Source organism: Scomber japonicus, chromosome 12 (assembly GCF_027409825.1).
Source record: "Scomber japonicus isolate fScoJap1 chromosome 12, fScoJap1.pri, whole genome shotgun sequence".
Classification (NCBI taxonomy): Eukaryota; Metazoa; Chordata; class Actinopteri; order Scombriformes; family Scombridae; genus Scomber; species Scomber japonicus.
Window position 1 is genome coordinate 7,394,128 of NC_070589.1, and position 15,028 is coordinate 7,409,155.

A 15,028-nucleotide genomic window follows, 5' to 3' on the forward strand; every position below is an offset into this window, starting at 1 on the left:
CTCTCCCTCTCCCTGCCATACGCTGAGCAGTAATCATTAGCACCGCCATCACGCTGGAGGAATTTGTCTGTCTGTTTTCCTCCCTTTTCCTGACATTTATGACACCGCATCCCGTATTTATGGACAATTTGGCTCACTCAAAGTCTATCAGATAAAGAGGCTATGGAGGGAAGTGTGTGTATGTGTGTGTGTGTGTGTGTGGTGGGGGGGTATTTTCCATAATGGGTGACCGCATGGCCCTGAAATCTCCATCTCTTAGTTTAGTTGGTGATTCATGACATCATCATGCAGAAACGACGGCTAAGTGACTGGCTGGCTCGGGCTTGTTCAAGTAACTTCCAACAAGGACAGAGCTCGAGATGCCAAAAGCAGGAAGTGGAGAGTGAAGTCAACTGAACTCAAGAGGCTCAGTTTTCCTTAAACAAGTGCACACAAAACACATTAGCCAAATACATAAATAGTAGTAGTACATAATCAGCTGGTGGAGTCGGGGCGAGCTTCAGTAATTACCAATCACTAGTTCCTCTCAGCTGATTTAAAAGCAAACACAGAGTAGTGGCTCCAAATTACAAATACGCAACACCTCAAATATGGATGTACACGGCTCCAAATATGCCGCTAATGGTAGAATGAACAAGCAGCTGACTGACTGTGTGTTGGCGCTGCAGCTGCTGGCATTCGGAGCAGCTGTTTAAATTAAAGGAAACTATTAATGTAGGCTAATTAATACATTTAAACTCTACGATTCTACTTTGCCTCTGTGTACTTGAAGAGACTCATTTCTTATGCATTTGCAGGTGTGAGGCAGGAATGAGTTTCTGACCTGGACATCACCCTGGAGATACAAAACAACCTCATGTGTTCAAACATGTCAAACTTGATTTAAAATGTCTTCACTGATTATCCCTAAAAAAATGTTGTGAGACGTGACTGCAAAACAAAACGTTGACTGTAATTTTCCAGCAGGGGAAGTAAACCAGATGTGCCGTGCTCATCAAAAAGACTGGGATTGACAGCAACATTTTTTTGTTGTGAAACTCAATAAAGAGTAACTTAATTGCAGCTCATTTGCATTTAAAGCTACAGTCACTGAAACAGTCTGTCCTCAAAAGGACTGAAACAGAGGGGTGAGGGGGTAAAATACATGCTTTGTGGACCTCAGAAACCTATGTTAACTTGTTGAAAAGCAGCATTATATGGGACCTTTAAAAAAAACAAAACATGGCAGTGGAGCCTTTCTCCAACTTGACTTCCACTGGCCGAGACCAGCTAACTTAATAATAATAACAATAATAATAATAATAATAAGACATTTAATTTGTATTGCACTTTACACTTCAATAATCTCAAAATGCTACAGAGCAGAAATATAAAAGAAAAAAGAAAAGAAAAGGTTAAAGGAGAACAAAAAAGACACTTAGCAAAATGCTTTAGTAAAAAGATAGGTTTTTAGGTCTCTTTTAAACACATCTGTAGTCTTTGGGGCCCTCAGGTGGTCAGGGAGGGTGTTCCACAGACTCGGGGCTGCAGAGGAAAAGGCCCGATCACCCATGGTGCGGAGCTTGGCTCTGGGGGCTTGGAGGGTGTTTATGTTTTCAGACCGAAGGGTGCGTGAGGAGGTCTGGGGGGTGAGGAGTTCTTTAAGGTATAGGGGGGCAGGTCCGTGAATGCACTGGTGGGTGAGGAGGGAGACCTTGTACTCGATTCTGAGTGGGACAGGGAGCGAGTGAAGGGATTTTAGGATGGGGGTGATATGATCATATTTGCGCACCCTCATCTTCTGCTTGGCTCTTAATTCACTTGAATGGGGATAAAATAATTTAATTATACTTCTCACAATAAAACGAGTCATTTCACAGGGGTTTGCGATGCTCAGTAAAATGTGTTCACCGTTTTACAGCTGCACCCTTTTCCAATGATTGTATATGGGGGGGGGAAATGCTTTTTTTGGGCCCGTGTGCATCATGTCCCCAGAAACTAAGATCCCCAGAGGATAATTCCATCTGACTTTGGTAACCACATGACATCTCATAGTGCCTTTTTGTCCCTTATGCTGTAAGATACATCAACATTTAATAGACCCAATGGAGCAAACTTCACGTCCCCTACAGGGTGAATTGCACCAACGATGGAGATCTATACTGACTTTTCATTATAGCACCACCATAACATTGAAATTTCACTCCACTGTTGTTCCAAGTTCAGAGCTTCACTGCATACAGCCTCACAGAGCTGCTACATGTAGTCTAGCTGTAGAATTTGGAGCAGTCCACGCCAGTAGAGTTTTAGATATGCATCACTTGTCCATCTCTATGCTTCCATATTGACAATTGCAGCATATTGCATCAAATCCCCTGTTTTCTTATTCTTTTTTTGTCCTTTGCACACATATGTTTTTCTCCAACTTGATTAAATTCCCTTAATTACATAAATGTCCCATTATCTCTAGCTTGTGTGCTTATTAACTATTTATAAGCCCTGAACAACAACCTTCAGTTTCATGAGTTTTCTGGTTTCACTCTGGACGTATCGACCTTCAGCAGGCACATGGAATAGAATAAGGTTAAATAAAAGCAATTCCCTTTCCCTTTCCCTACTGCAAAACTATTTTGTCTATTGCAGCCTGGTGAAGGAGCTTTCAATGGATGGATGCTTCAGTGGTGCTTACATGGCATTTCCGTCTAATGCTGGTGCTAGTGCAGGGTTAATGTTGTTGTAATAGAGGTCGCCATACTATTGGGATACAATGTAAATCTTAGAGAGTATATATCCTTGGTGACCTGTCAGATGTTAATACTTAAGATAATGTTATTAAATGATGCCAGTATTATATTGATTCCATAGGTCATAAACTGTATAAATCAGTCTCATTCAGATATGCTTATTTTACAGTATGTGTTGCAAAGAGCTGCTTTGTGATGTTGTGTATAATGAATTTATTCTGTCAAAAATATGTACACTTATCTGTTCAATCGCTTGTAGAAACAGTACACACTGTCACAGTGTCTCAGTCACAGCTGGAATTAGAATTGATGGCTTCACAACTGTCTGTCATATATTGCAGTGAACACCGATGTCTGAACCGTCTCCTTTCTCTTATGATGACTTTTTTTTTTCCTCCTGTGTAGTGCCGCTGTCTGTCAGTTATATCACAGTGAAGATCCTCTCATTAAATCCCACATGATTTCTCGCAACAACAACTTCAATAATCATCCTTTTTTTTTTCTTTTCCTTTTTTCTTCTCCTCGCCTTTAATTCAGTGGCAAACATGACAGACAATAAGGTTGGAGGTTTGGAATGTCTTCAGGCGAGTAGCGGCAGCTCGCTTTTATTTTGTTCAGTGGTGCCCGGGCTGGGAGAGACGGAGCGGAAAAAACAGAGGGTCCAGAGAGCTGTCGAGTAAGCTGCTATCTCCATCACTTCAAAGTGTCTGTAACACATTAAAAGGCACCATCCATCATACATCGCTGACACCGCTCACATAGTAGTTAGCAGGGATGATTTTATGTGTGGCGGTCTCTGTAGATCCTCCATATTAAAAACTACACTTGAATGACTTTTTGAAGCGGGCTGGGTCACTGCTATGCCGATTGATTGATCTCACACAAGACTGGTTGGATACTTTAGGAAACACTTTACTTGTGTAGAACATAAATCTTCAAAAATACATGTGAGAATTGTGTTTATGCTAATGAGAATATGGCAGCAAAACACTCTGGGGAGGCTGCATCACTTAAATGTGAAGAGCAGGGAAAATGCTTAGATCTACAGGGCTGTTAGCGCTAAGGTTGACTTCTCCTGGACCCAATGGAGGCATACAGCATACACCAAAAAGTACAATTATAATATAATGTCTGTTTGATATATATACATATATAGCAATCAGGCAGAGATGGACAAAAAGTAGTGAATGACGTATTTCCTACTTTTTTTTGTGATTCATCATTCTACACTCTAATTGCATTTGCTTTTTAGTAAAGTAAGCTTTTTGTTTTTCAGATTAGCTCATAATCCTCCACGGACTCACAAGTTTTCCAGACCCATCTTCCATAATTAGTGGAAAATCCTTCAAGAGGACAAGATAGCTCTCTGTGCTTAACTAGCTGAGCTCATGAATTTATAAGCAACTGCATGCCGAACTATTTATTATTAACATAGTGATTATAGTTGCATTTATCTCTGTGGATAAAAAAGAGGGGAAGTTTGTTGTGTAGTGTTTTATAATGTTTATATCACAAAAATGAACGTGATATGAACTAAAAAGTATATTTTATAAAGCGGCTAATTATCATTTTAATTGTGTTTACTTTTTTTGAAAGGGTTAGGGTTTATTTTGATGTAGAAAAAATGATTAAATGTATATTGCTGCCTCAGAAACGGACCTGACTGGCTTTTTTTCAGTCATGGATCAAATGCTGACCTGAATTTGTGTATTTTTAGAACTCCGAGCTCACCGAGCAAATGGGAGATAAGGTCCGTGCATTCATATTGGGAACATAAATGGAAGTTGATAGCTTGGAAGCAGTGGGAGGGAAACATGATGCTGTCCACAGTGCGGCATATGCAGTAAAAATGTCTCTACATCTGTATGAATGCTTGTATCTGCATCATATTTGCTTTATTTGGTCATCTTTTTTAATGCCATTTCACATTTTTACAGTAAGTAATGATGATCACTCGAAAAAAATCTAACTTCTAAATAAAGTTTATGACATAACATAACATAACAGGTGCGCCTTGATATTTTATTCCTGCGACACAATTACAATCGTTTGCAATTTCTGAGCAGAACGTTTCTAAAGCTGCCATTCATTGTTTTTTTTTTTCTTGATGACTACAACAGAATTTACATCCAAATGTGATATAATCCAAGGTACCATCTGTTGTCTGTCTGCCAAGCTGCTGGTCCGCAAAGGCAATCACACAGCCGTCAAATTGATTCAAAGCGTATCCGTTGTCAAATGCATGTCAGGAAAATGAAATGATTTGCTGTATTTGCTTTTCAGTGGAATCATTTAAAAAAAAAAATAGTTCAGCTTGGGGAGGATATCAAGTCAGTCCAAGTGAAAAAGCTGAAGTCCAAAGAGAAGTGACTCAAAGTCATTTTGTTTGAAAATAAAAGTCAAGTTTTTATCGGATTCATGATTCGATTACCCGGAGTCAAAGTTATGTGGCATGGTTCCACAGTAAATCTGCTATTTTCAGTCAAAGATACCCCAAACGTTAGGAACTTTTTTTGACCTTGGCACCCCCTAGTGTTAATGTAAAAAGACACACAGCAACAAATGGATTGAACCAGCATACACTGCACCAATTGTTTACTTTTCTTCAATCAAAGACAGACTATTACTGACTATTACAGTACCAATCCAAGTACCCTTAAGTGATACCAATACCAACTGAGTACTTCTTTCAATACCTATTACACATTTTGTGCACTTGCTTTTATGTGGTGTAACAGTCATGTAGTGTAGCTAGACTTTAGAGTGTTTAGGTGGCATCTTAAACACGCTAACTCAAATTCACCACGACTTCACCACCACAGATGGGTTGTAGCTGCTGTGACAGTGAGCCAATCACTTGTCACATTAAATTGAAGAACACTTGTGTTTATTGGCTGTGAGCAAGTTCATACAAATAGTCTGATTTTCTAGCTCTGGGTACAAAAAGGATGAATTGCAGGTATCATTTGACGGGAGATGTTTCGATTCTACTTGGTATCGATTTATTTCTGTCGATACCTTAAAGGTATGGAGCAATGATACCCAGCCCTCTTACACACAGGAGTTTTTAAGGATAAGGCTGGCATTATACTATATGTTTATCATTGTCAACGAATGGAAAGACCAAAACCAAAAAAAAGGTGTCTGTGGATGATTTCTCCCTTTCCATGCTTGTCTGTGGCACTCAGTCCCAAGCCAATGTGTATGTACTGAAGACGTACATTTTCAGTGTAATTTTTTAATGAAAAAAATACTCAAACAAGAGTAATTAATACATTTGTTGGGGACTATTTTCAGTTGTGGATTAATACACATCTTCTAATAAGTATTTACAGGAGCAGAATGGTGCATGTGGCATTGACTAGAAAGTTACAGTGCCTATGTTAATTGTAATTAAGGAACATGTCTGATGCAATGGTGTGGCCTATTGATGTGTAAATCGCTTTTAGAGAACAATGCAACTCAATAGCACAAAAGAATAAGCTATTCTGTATATGTCAGTCTGCTGCAGTGAGAAGATTTCTTCCTGAATAAAGAAAAGAGCCCTCCTATTACAAACCCTGGTTGATGTACCTTGATGCCAGTCCCCCTGATGAGCGGACAAGGCAGCATGGTCTAACTCATTCAAATTTTTTTCACCTCAATCACCGAGCCGCGGCTTTCAGTGGAATAAAAATGGACCAAATGACAGACCAATTCCCTCCATGTCAGGCATCGCTATGGGAGATGTCTGGCCTTCCAAGCTGAGGAAGTCTAACTTTGTGCAACAATAGTCAACACACTTTGTCCTAGCCTTGCATTAACTGAATGAAACCCAAGCGTGCCTCTGTAGGGTTTGACGTACTATCTCGCACACACAAATCCAAACATATGTGACAGTTTTACACTTAACATCTTTAACACATCCCCTGGTGTTACTTCTCAAACCTGTTGTCTAAGTGAGGAATGGGATCATTTCTGCTCAGGAAACCAATATGTGCAAAAGCACAGCGCATTGGGGGAAGTAATACTATCAGGGTGAGCACTCATTGGACTCTTGTGGGTGATGGTAACATGAGAAAAATTGCTTCGTTGTTGTACCTTCAGCCTCTACCAAGTCATAAAGAAGATCAATCTCAACTAGAGGAACCATTTCCCCTCCTATTCAAGGCTGTTGAGGAGGCTTAAAAGCCCTCCTCTGTGTTTTGATGTATAAGGCAGAGACATGAGGGTATAAAAATACTTGAAGAGAGGAGGTGTGAAAGCAAGAGGATGACACCAACCAGTGTGACATCAAACCTTTGAGGGGTTGGAATGAATTAACACACTGATTACATAAATTGTATACATGTTGTATGTATGACACCAGGGGGTCTCATATACGTACAGACACACAAAAACCCCATTTACACACAGAAAATCCCACTCACATCTTTCATTAGAGCTAAGAGGTGTTATTATTCTGGTCCCTCTGAAATGACCTATAGAAGCACTCAGAGTGCAGAAAACAATAAATACAGCTTGCATGTACAGTTCTGTCTTAGATAATTATTGTCAGTATATGTGTGTGTGTGTGTTTACTTCTGAACTCACAATGTAGGTGTTTGTAGAACGAGGTTGAGAATAATTCAGAATTAAAGTTATTTTTCAAACATATAAGTGCGGAGGAAGTACTTTACAATTAAGCTTGTCGACTTGTGAAAACAAATGTTGTACATACTGACCTTCTGATTCTTATTCCCAGCAACACATGTAGCATGAAGTGTGCAGCTTGTGAGACAAAAAAAAAACTATGACCGTAGCTGATCAGGATCACAGGGTCGAGATGAAATAGAGGTAAAGCAAGAAATTAAAAATATTCAGTAGAAGGAAAATATAAAAATGTAGAACGTTATGATGTATTGTAATGATATTTATATGTGGATGATATGTATTACAAGATATATATGGAAATGTATAAAACATGAAATGAAAAGTGGCTTCACAGTATCATAATTCTATTCAACACTAGTCAATATTCCCTGCTTTCCTTCCTTTTCTTTCATGCACCAAAACATCTGTCTTGCATCTGGTATGTGGAATTTCAATCAGATATTAAGAGATGCACATGAATGATTCTGGCCTTGTGCATGTCTCTATCTGAGTGGATTGGCAGGAAGGGTCACTAGAAAAGGTCACGGTTTGGATCCCCAAAACCATAAAAATTACATAAATATCTCTAAAATGTGATCTGCAAGGCTAAAACCCACCATCCTTATTCAGTAACCCTGCAAAAATGAAGAAAGCATGTTTAAAATCAATTCATTTGATTTGTTAACTTGACATGTGGTGAATAATACGATGTCTTATTTAAATATCAATCATCAATAACATTTCATTATTTACTACTTTTGACCAACTCCAACTTTTACTGATAACCTCATACATTCTGTATTCTTCTGAAGCTGAAAGATATTGTGTGATTGACTCAATCAATCAGACTTTATTTGTATAGCACTTTTCATACATGATAATGTAACACACAGTGCTTTACATAAGAAAACAACAAACAAGACAAAACAACTAAAAAGAATAAATAAATAAATAATGTAGCAGCCAATAACTTAATAAGGTAATAATAACTGATAATGTAATAGTGTCAGATATTTAAAGTTTAATAATGTAATAACATTTCAGAACAAATAATATAATAACTTATTATATTACTGGCTAAAGTTGTTATGTTATTAGTTCAGAAATGTTTTATGTTATTGGCAAGTTATTACATTATTGGCTTTTTTACTTTTAAAATGGGCAAAATTATTACATTATCTACCATTGTTGCAGTATCTGCAGTTATTATGTTATCAACTATTATGACGTTATCTGCAGTTATGACATTATCAGCCGTCACGTTATCTGCCTTTTAGTACGTTATCGGCTGCTACAGACTCAAAAAAACAGGAAGTGAGGAAACGCTATCATAACTTTCATGATTCTTTAGTGAGGAAACACCAAGGGTAGGATTAAAATGTAAAAATTAAGAAAACCAACACAAAATAAAAGATAATTTAAGATGAATAAAGTATAATAAATAAATAATAAGATAAAGTCACTATGGAATAAAGTGCATAAAACCAGACATGTGAGGTGGGATATTAAAAGGAAAACAAAGATAACAAGAAAATTAAATAATAAAACAACTAAAGAGGAAATGTGATGAAATATAATCAGATATAAAAGGTAGAAAACAATAGGGAAAGAAAATAGAATAAAAAGGATTAGTAAAAAAGGAGTAGTAAAATCAGGGTAAAACACCAAATACAGACAGATGAACAAATAAAATAAAGCTCAATCGAAAGCCAGATTAAAGAGGTCTAGACCACCCCTAAACGGTAAAGTGGGTAAAGTGTGGTGAACATCATTGCGTGGTGGTAAAAACACCTGTTACATGCACCGACAGTCATATAGGTCTACCACTCCACCCCGTCTTTCAGTGGAACCAAAGAGCCTCAAGAATCCCATGGTCCATTTCCTGTGTGTATGAGTGAAATCGCTACTCTTCCTCCTCACCATGGTTCTGTATTATCCTGCGGGTCAAATTCAGCTGCCCCCTTGCTGAAACAAACACCTTAGGAGGCCACCGTGCCTTTAGCATAGCTGTTTGAAGATGAACTACTTGCCTGACTCCTGCAGAGAGATCAGAAATGGATAATGGATTTCGGCGAACGCAGGAAGAAGAGGGGGAGGTCGGTCCTTTTTATATCCAGTAAGCTATTTTCAAGCTGCTTCTACCTGAGGGGAAAGCCTCTCACTCATTTTTCCTTTCTTTGCTTTTCTGCTCTTTAATCTGCACAGGGCACCACAGAACACATGTGCTCTCTTCAGCAATGTTCTGCTCCACACGTATGGTTTACACACACACGCATTCGAGCTGTCCGGGAAAACCGAAGCATTGCGCGGTCGGCCGCTGGGAACCTCCCAGTAAAACCACAGTTTTGTTCAGTGGAGTGGAGCAGGTAGAGGTGGTTCAAGGACATTTTAACAGCAGCTGTTGAAAAAAACTGAAATAGCATTATTGGTTTACTTCCCCTGCTATCTACCATGATTGAGATATTGTCTTGCAGGGTATTATTGCCTGCAGACTATAGGGTGTCGCTATGGGGTATAAATTGCAGGGTATTTGGATGAAGGATGTGGGGAATCACTGTCAGGCAGCAGGTTGTGTGTGTGTATGTGTGTGGTTGCAGAGGTGGAAAGACAGAAGAGGAAAATGGCCCTACATTCCTCAATATGTGTTTATTACTTATCTATTCAGCAACTACCACAGTAAATGCCTCTGCTTTACTTCAGAAGACAGTGGCATATGTAAAAGAGATGTATTTGTTTGTATGTGTGGTTGACATCTTTGATGCAAAGAGAACACAATCAATGGGTTTTCCTAGAATAAAAAGAGCTCAGAGCAATTTAAATACCATTCATGTTCTCAAACAGTAAACTACAGGAATGATTTTCACAGCACAAAGAAATCAGCCTCTGCAATGCATTTATGTTTTATGCTAAATGGTGAAAGGAGGATGTGCAGTATGTACTGAGCTGAGTTTACATAAAACATTTACTTGACTTACTGTTGACCTAAGAGTAATCACATTACTTTAACTAGTTGCTTATCAGCACACAGAAAATGCCTTATAATGCTTCAAATGAGTGAGGTTTTTATCACTCTCCGAAGCAGGCTATCCAACAGTCAGGCTGACTATGAACGCCTTCATAGACAGGATGTCAGGAAGTTAGCACCATTGTCCACATTCATGTGATTTATTATGTCAAGACAACAAGGCAGACAAGAATACACAGAAGTTTTGGAAGGATCAGGAAGACAGTGGGATTCAGCCAGGACAAAGCTGTAACAGCAAGCTTCTCAGACAATATGTGGTACAAACTTGTTTGTTTGAAGCACTCTGAGGTTTTCTGTCACATTGCTCTCTGCTCTCTCATACTCAGCCAAGCTCTGTCAAAGTTGCTTACCAAAGAAACCCAAGCTACAGCACACAAATGTCACATCTTCTGTATTTAAAATGTGTATAAATGAAAAGGTTTACCTGGTTTAAGAAGCATCCAGCCACAAGTTTGGAGGTATTTCTGACCATCAACTAAGCAGTACTCCAGAAGGGGTTCACACACCCTCCTACTCTGAATTAAACCAGGTGATTACTGTATAGGCTTATTAGTGCCTGGTTAGCTAACCAGCGGTGGAAAGTAACTAAATACAGTACTAATACAAAGTACTGTAGATAAGGACAACTTTTAGGTACTTGTATTTCCATTTCATGGCACAATGGATAATATAACACGTTTTTAAAATACAACCCATTGTTAAAGATGAAACCAGTGGTTTCCAAACTTTTTGTCTTTTGACGTTTTACAAAAAGCAGTGTGTAGTCAGGCTCACATTTCAGATGTCTATGAGTTGTTAACAGCTCCACCAAATACTGATTTTTCCCTCTAAACTTCTCACATGCTTTCATTTCAATAAATGTTCAAATGATCCAATATTTCAGCAAAAAGTCCAAAATCAAAAAACACATTTATGTATCAGAACTTAGTTTTTTCTTCTTTCATCTCCCTTGAATCATATCACCAGCCCTCACATTTATCTGCTGACCCTTTACTACATTACTCATAATACTGCAGTACTTTTACTGTAATACTGCATACTACATCACTCATAATACTGCAGTACTTTTACTGTAATGCTGCATACTACATCACTCATAATACTGCAGTACTTTTACTGTAATGCTGCATACTACATCACTCATAATACTGCAGTACTTTTACTGTAATACTGCATACTAATCACTCATAATACTGCAGTACTTTTACTGTAATACTGCATACTACACCACTCATAATACTGCAGTACTTTTACTGTAATACTGCATACTACATCAGTCATAATACTGCAGTACTTTTACTGTAATACTGCATACTACATCACTCATAATACTGCAGTACTTTTACTGTAATACTGCATACTACATCACTCATAATACTGTAGTACTTTTACTGTGATACTGCAGACTACATCACTCATAATACTGCAGTACTTTTACTGCAATACTGCATACTACATCACTCATAATACTGCAGTACTTTTACTGTAATACTGCAGACAACATCACTCATAATACTGCAGTACTTTTACTGTAATACTGCATACTACATCACTCATAATACTGTAGTACTTTTACTGTAATACTGCATACTACATCACTCATAATACTGCAGTACTTTTACTGTAATACTGCATACTACACCACTCATAATACTGCAGTACTTTTACTGTCATACTTTAACTACATCACTCATAATACTGCAGTACTTTTACTGTCATACTTTAACTACATCAAGCTGATAGACAACATGTGAACAAAACAACTTTGGTGTTTATTAAAGGTGTATTACTTAAACCTTTTACTTTAAAACATTAAGATCTACTTTCTTTAACTATATGAGTTTGTGTCTCATTTTTATAATTGCACACAGAGCAAGAACAGATGATAGGGTGCTGCTTTTTTCATTACTCTATTCATCCTTTATTTTACACGCTGTGTTCTTATTTGTTTTTTTATGTTTGCTTTTTAATGTTTGTATTTTGCCTTCCAGGCCGATCTGCCATTCTTGGCTAACAATACACAGTATTCAGTCAGGCATACAACCACAGTCATCAATCAACAGTTTTTACAGCGTGCATTGTGCATCAGTGAACCGAAATTATGTAGTTTCTCTGTTTCCCCAAAGGAATTTCAAAATGATGTTTTTACTCACTTTGAAGCTGTAGGCAGGTTTTATAAAGTCTTATTTGGCTCCTCTAGTGAGTATGTGTGAAAGCCTGCAGCAGCCTCCCCATTATTAATAAAGGATAAATGGAGGACGGATGCATGGTGGCAAACCTCTACTTAACCAGTGTATGGCCTTCCTTAACATGCAGCCCTCATAAATTAAGAGGAAGCCATTGAGGGGTCTGATGGCTGTGCCTAATAAGGGGGCATTAACCTTGAATATACCCAAGGTCTCAGATAGCAAAAGGACCCCAGATGGGCTAGTGCTGCATTTGTCTGTAGACAGATGGCTTTTAACGGTGCATCTGCTCAAGCTGCAAACGATCTCAAGTTATCGCAGCGTTCTGTTTATGTTTTCACACCTTCGGCATTATCACTGAGTTCCTTTATGTGTGAAGGTTATGAAGCCAAATGGATATCTGTGAAAGGCCATTGATTTACAAGAGCAGTGTTACTGAGATTCTTTAGACTGGAGCTGGACCTTACATGTTAATGTTTGCTTTTTAATGGCACTTACAATTGAATATTGTAATAACACATGCCACATGTTATATAAAATTATTTTCTATGCCAATAAAGAGGATTCAAGCTTATACTTTGAAGGATACAACCATTTAGATCCATACTGCAATAGTTTGACTATAGATAGATTGACAAGAAATAGACCATAACTATTAATAATAGACCATCTACTGGCTTGCCACAATATTTGGTACAGACCAAATGATGTATTGTAATGACCTTGGTGAACCTCTAACTGTTGTAGATTTTAACTTTGAAGCTCATACGTCACTGGAGAGAGTGCACAGGAGTCCAGGGTGTCTTACATTGAAAGGTTTATTGTCTTGATCAAGGAGAATGAAAGAATAATCAGTATACCCTCTGTCCTGATGTTCCCTTCAATTCTAAAGTTTTGGTCTTAAACAGATAATACTATAGTTGAACCATGCCCAAATATGACCAGATCCAACACATCTACTGCATATAGAATTTAGTCTATTGGTCTACAGATAAGAACAGTATCTGAGACGAATTCCTCAGGCTCTGATTACAGTTACCTCTACTCTGTTCAGAGAGACAGGCAAACATATCTCTGACCTTGGCTGCTATAGCAACACTATCAGGGTGCCTCATGTTATCCGCAAAAGGAGCAGACTTACTGTCTACTACTGTCTCAAGGAGAGACAGTGTCTCACAGTCAAGGCCTAGTTTGATCCAGTATATGTCAAGTGTGATGTAAATGATGGACACATCTTTAACACTAACTTCTCCAGTTGCCACCAGGAGGTTAACAGTTTTGTTGAGACTTTATATCAAAGGCTAAAAAGCATAGTGTTAACATATATCCAGACTGGGTTACTGCAATGTACTTCTCATTGGAATCCCTAGCAAAGTCTTCAGAGACTACGTATGTTCAGAGCAAGGATCCTGAGGAGAGTGCGAAAGTATGAACACATCACACCCATTTTCTATGCACTTCACGGGCAGGATTGGATACAAGGTCTACATGCTGACTCACCAGTGCATCTATGGCAATGCCCCCCCCCCCCCCCCCCAATATACCTGAAAGAACTACTCACCCCACTAACCTCGACACGATCCCTCCTACGAACTCTAATCACCTCCTCATCCCCAGGGCTAAACTCAGCACCATGGTTGTTTGGGCCTTGTGTTCTGCTACCCCTCATGTATGGAGTGCCCTCCATGACCATCTGAGGGCACCACAGACTACTGAGAGTTTGAAAAAGGAATTGAAAAATTTAATTAACCTTGCTGGTTGCTGCTTTAATGCTCTTATTTTTATGTTGTTTTATGTAAGGTTGGGAATGTTACTTTGGGAATGTAAAAGGTTACAGATTACTAGTTACTCTATTTAAAATGTAATAAGTAATTTAACTTTTTCAATTACTTAATCAAACTAATGTATTTTTGATTACTTTTCTAATTTTCTAACCAATGTTTCCAGCTGTTAGAGTAAGTGTTCCCATTAAGCACCAAACTCTAAGCTGTTTTTCATGGAAACTGACATGATTTATAAGAGAGATCATTTCTTATAAAGCACTCATTTAAAGCAGCCATTTGAAAATGTATTCATTAGTTCATGTAGATTTTAGCATAAAGATATTTGATGAAAAAAGTCAAAAGTCTGTCATGAGCTTAATTGGTACAGTGACATCATTTAAGCCCATGTGTGCTCCAAATAAGTTCACGTCATGATTTATTTACTAAATATAAAAAATATTGATTTCAAAGAACTAAAAACAGCAATACAGTAACATGTTAAATATTAAAAATGAGGGAAAAACCCTCCTGAGCAAAATCTTAAAGGTGTGACTTCAGATGTAACCTCCTTTTCTAATCAAAAACATTTTCAAAAGTGACTTAAATTTAATTAGACATTTTTTTCTCAGTAACTGTAACTGATTACAGTAAAATTTATTTTGTAATTCAATTACGTAACAGTGCTACATGTAACTAGTTACACCCCCACACTTGTTTCAT

At 38.0% G+C, this 15,028-nt stretch overlaps 2 protein-coding genes across 2 annotated transcripts in view; one reads left to right on the top strand and one right to left on the bottom strand.

The window, feature by feature from the left end:
- klhl20 (kelch-like family member 20) overlaps positions 1 to 204 on the top strand; it is a 308,817-nt gene extending 308,613 nt beyond the window's left edge. Inside the window, exon 15 of the mRNA XM_053329351.1 lies at positions 174 to 204. The gene's annotated coding sequence lies outside the window, so the exon portion shown is untranslated. The remainder of the gene's footprint in view (positions 1 to 173) is intronic.
- Positions 1 to 15,028, bottom strand: part of brinp2 (bone morphogenetic protein/retinoic acid inducible neural-specific 2) — a 143,510-nt gene that overhangs the window by 14,126 nt on the left and 114,356 nt on the right. The window lies entirely within an intron of this gene.